We start from the raw sequence: 4971 nt of genomic DNA, 5'->3' as shown, positions 1-4971 counted from the left end.
AAGATCATTTTGCAGGCCTCTGTTAACCAACACAATATATTTTATGGAATTTTTATTATGATAACACTCCATTTTAAAACACTGATTCCTCTATCAGATTGACATTGCTGCAATGATGCTGTATAACAAATGATCTCAAACCTCAATGGTTTAAAACAGTAAGCATTTATTACCCCCTAGAGGGTGCAGGTCAGACATTGTTCCTGTCTGTGTGGGTGTGCAGTTCTTCTAAGCTTGGCTCACTCTCACAGCTGTCCAGCAGCCAGTTTTCTGTCAGATTGTGTGACAGGATGATTATTGTGTTTCTCACTCTCACTTGTGTTTCTCACTCTTTAGATGTGGGTACAGGCATGTTATCTGGCAGTAACATAGCTTCAAAAGTCAAAGCAAAATCCCCAGGCTACAGTAACCAAAACAGCATGGTACTGGTACCAAAAGAGAGATATAGACCAATGGAACAGAACAGAGTCCTCAGAAATAATACCGCACATCTACAGCCATCTGATCTTTGACAAACCTGAGAGAAACAAGAAATGGGGAAAGGATTCCCTATTTAATAAATGGTGCTGGGAAAATTGGCTAGCCATAAGTAGAAAGCTGAAACTGGATCCTTTCCTTACCCCTTATACGAAGATTAATTCAAGATGGATTAGAGACTTAAATGTTAGACCTAATACCATCAAAACCCTAGAAGAAAATCTAGGTAGTACCATTCAGGACATAGGCATGGGCAAGGACTTCATGTCTAAAACACCAAAAGCAACGGCAGCAAAAGCCAAAATTGACAAATGGGATCTAATTAAACTAAAGAGCTTTTGCACAGCAAAAGAAACTACCATCAGAGTGAACAGGCAACCTACAGAATGGGAGAAAATTTTTGCAACCTACTCATCTGACAAAGGGCTAATATCCAGAATCTACAAAGAACTCAAACAAATATACGAGAAAAAAACAAACAACCCCATCAAAAAGTGGGGAAAGGATATGAACAGACATTTCTCAAAAGAAGATATTCATACAGCCAACAGACACATGAAAAAATGCTCATCATCACTCGCCATCAGAGAAATGCAAATCAAAACCACAATGAGATACCATCTCACACCAGTTAGAATGGCAATCATTAAGAAGTCAGGAAACAACAGGTGTTGGAGAGGATGTGGAGAAATAGGAACACTTTTACACTGTTGGTGGGATTGTAAACTAGTTCAACCATTATGGAAAACAGTATGGCAATTCCTCAAGGATCTAGAACTAGATGTACCATATGACCCAGCCATCCCACTACTGGGTATATACCCAAAGGATTATAAATTAGTCTACTACAAAGACACATGCACACGTATGTTTATTGCGGCACTATTCACAATAGCAAAGACTTGGAATCAACCCAAATGTCCATCTGTGACAGACTGGATTAAGAAAATGTGGCACATATACACCATGGAATACTATGCAGCCATAAAAAAGGATGAGTTTGCGTCCTTTGTAGGGACATGGATGCAGCTGGAAACCATCATTCTTAGCAAACTATCACAAGAAGAGAAAACCAAACACCGCATGTTCTCACTCATAGGTGGGAACTGAACAATGAGATCACTTGGACTCGGGAAGGGGAACATCACACACTGGGGTCTATCATGGGGAGGGGGGAGGGGGGAGGGATTGCATTGGGGAGTTATACATGATATAAATGATGAATTGATGGGTGCTGACGAGTTGATGGGTGCAGCACACCAACATGGCATAAGTATACATATGTAACAAACCTGCACGTTATGCACATGTACCCTAGAACTTAAAGTATAATAAAAAAAAAAAAAAAAAAAAAAAATCCCCTACTTAGATGAAATTGGCTTTTATAATATTGCGAAAACAAGCCCAATGCCCGAATTCAAATTCTTCATATTTAAGCATTGGAAAAACAAACACTGCCTCTCTTTACTGAGACAGCTTGCAAAGTCACATGGTAAAGTTCATGGCGAAAGGAGAAGAACTGGGACCAGGAATTTAAGGAATCCACATCTTTCTTTACTAAATAAGAGTAAGTGCATCGCATGCCCTGGGGTGGGTCTAACATTCTCCTATTTTGTTTCCTAGTGTGCACTGCAATTTAGAAGTTATCTGATTTTTGTCCTTGGAGTATTTGTTAACATTGGACCCTTAGATCCATCTACTTCATAATTTCTGGACTGCCATGGACATTTATTATTGTAGTCATTGTAGAATTACTGGAGTATTTATGTGAGATTGCAATGAGCGTATAGAAGACTTAAGACTTATCCATGTGGCAAGCGCTGACTTATCTCAATCAGATGCTACATAAAGATTAAAGGGACCAATGAGCAAATGTGATCACAAAGCATCTCTTCCAGAGTAGAATTCTAAGAGGAGCAATAAGAGTGAAGCAGTATGTGAGAAATAGGTTGGCACTCATTTCAAGGACAGTGTACAATTATAATTTAAAAGGCCATTAAATCAGTCAGCAGCTTCTGCAACTAAAGGTTGTTTAGATACTTACCCAGTGGTGCAAGACTCTTTAATTTATCATTGCCAACATTTTATTATAGATATTATTGTATTAATGGATATACAATGGAATCAAGGTAATTTGACATTCATCTGAGAAATAGCCAATTGAACAAAAATATTAAAACAAACAACAAAAACCCACTCCGAATTTAGAAGCAATGGCACAGCAATTGAAAATTTGTTAAAAGACACAAGAATAAACCATTTAGAATAATGGATTAATGAGGGAGGTGAAAGCTCTCTGCGGTGGTCAGATATTTCCAGCTTAAGCATTTGGATGTACCTATCGCATAAGGTGGTAAGAGAATGTACCTATCAAATAAGGTTGTAAAAATGTTGAACTTGGCCGTGCAGTCGCTGTGGTGGATGCAGCCCCTACTGGCCTCGAGTGCCGTGTGGGAGGGTAAGGGATGGCTACTTCCATTCAGCACTGTCAACCGAAGAACCGTTGGTGAGGACTGCAGTTCTGAGGACTCTCCTGATGAGCTTGGGTGCTCTCTTGCTGAATGGGCCTTAAGTGTAAAAGCTGTTAAACTGGAGAAGGAAGTTCAGGATGTAATGATGAGATACCAGAGAGCTGTAGCTGACTGTGTAAACATAACGAGGCGAACCCAGAGATGTGTGGGAGACTCCAAGATATTTGGAATCTAGAGTTTCTGTAGGATCCTGGTGGAGGTGCTCCATATTTTGGAGAAGACTACAGAGTGCATTTCTGAAGAATCAGAACCTGTGGACCAGAAGGTCACTCTGGAGAAGGTCTTCCAAAGGGTTGTCACTTTTTACTACCTTATCAAATAAGGTAGCAAAAAGTTAAAAAGAAACACGTGCCTTCTGGGATAATTACTGACTAGTCATTATTAAGGATATACACTGTTTTATAGAGGAAAAATATGTTTTAAATGTCACAAAGGCCACACAGAACTTCTGGACAGAAAGAGAAAAAAAAGAAGAAAAAACAGAAGGAGAAAAAAAAGCAGAGTTGTTAAATTATGTATATCTATCACAAGCAAAACATTGAATGAAATAAGGTAGATATAAAATTGTGTACTTGTTCATTGATAAAAAGTTAAAATATATAAGCAATATTACTATACTATGTCAGAAATTATGTTACTTGAGATTCCTAGCCAGCATATGCTAAGCAGAGGCAGATAGGAGGACATTTTTTAAGGTTTGTTATCATTCTATTAATATTGTTGTTGGTTTCTCGGGTGTGTTTCATTTGTTAGAACTAATTTAACTGTATGCTTTTCACTTTTGTACTTTTTGATAATTATGCAATGCGTCTGAAAATATGTTAATTACACAATCCCACAATGGGTTACCATTTTACAACCATAGTTTGGGAAAAGGTTAAAAGTGTGATAATAGCAAGAAGTAAGAGCTAATGTAGTTAATGTACCATTTTATTAAAAGTCCACAGTATTCAATAAGGTCAAAAATACACATGCATATGATAATAAAATTCTACTGATGAGTACATATCTTAATGATCTCTGAGGTATGTGCAATATTAAACATGTATGTGAATATTCATATCTCATAATACCAGAAAAGAAAAGCAATAAAATGCTGATGAAATGTTATTTGGGCACATAATATATGTTATAATCAAGTGGTGATATACAATATGACAATGAAATTAATAAGTAGCACTTTTACAACCCAAGTTGAATGAATCTATAAAACATAATGTTGACAAAAATAAGCAAGTCATGAACTAATGTAAATAAGATGTTTACATTTATATAAATTTCAAAATCAAGCAAATGATTAAACTAGTTAATGCACAGAGCTTATATATATAGTAAATTGATAAGGCATAGTGCAGAAATAAATATATAAATATACCATATAGGTTACCTCTAGGGATGAAATGAGTGATTTTGATACAACTGAGAGGGACATATATACATGTACTTAAAGGCAACAGTAATGTTCTACTTGCAAATTGGTAAATAATGTTTATGAACATTCACTTTATTAATTACTCTTTAAAGTATGCCTATGGATATAAATAATCCCTCTTGAATAACTGATATTAACACTTTAATAATCTTTACATTTGTCAATTGAGAAAAATAACAAGTCTCAATCCTTTTAAGAGACTTATTTGCCAAAGTTGAGGACACACCTGGGAGACAGATCTATACCTTTCTCCCAGGATGATTTTGAGGGCTCCAAATTTAAAGGGGAAAGGGTGCGATGTTGAGAAGTACACAATTTTCATGTAAGAGGGAAGTAAGGAAAAATAGTCATTCGCGTCTGGCTCAGTGAATCTGCATTTTTTACATAAGATGACATAAACAAAAGCCTCAGAGAAGAAAATGCAAGGAATTTGCATTTTACATAAGATAACACAGACAAAACAGGACAGGAGAACAATCAGATATACATTTATGTCTGGTGTGGCGGGGAGAGGGGCCTGGACCTGTAAAG

At 36.7% G+C, this 4971-nt stretch overlaps 1 pseudogene; it reads left to right on the top strand.

Moving 5' to 3' along the window:
- The first annotated feature begins 2865 nt into the window (after nucleotides 1-2865).
- Nucleotides 2866-3330, top strand: LOC104657837 (annotated as a pseudogene).
- The last annotated feature ends 1641 nt before the right edge of the window (nucleotides 3331-4971 follow it).

The sequence above is a fragment of the Rhinopithecus roxellana genome, chromosome 18 (assembly GCF_007565055.1).
Source record: "Rhinopithecus roxellana isolate Shanxi Qingling chromosome 18, ASM756505v1, whole genome shotgun sequence".
In the NCBI taxonomy this organism is placed as follows: Eukaryota; Metazoa; Chordata; class Mammalia; order Primates; family Cercopithecidae; genus Rhinopithecus; species Rhinopithecus roxellana.
This window is presented reverse-complemented; position numbering and strand designations above follow the sequence as displayed.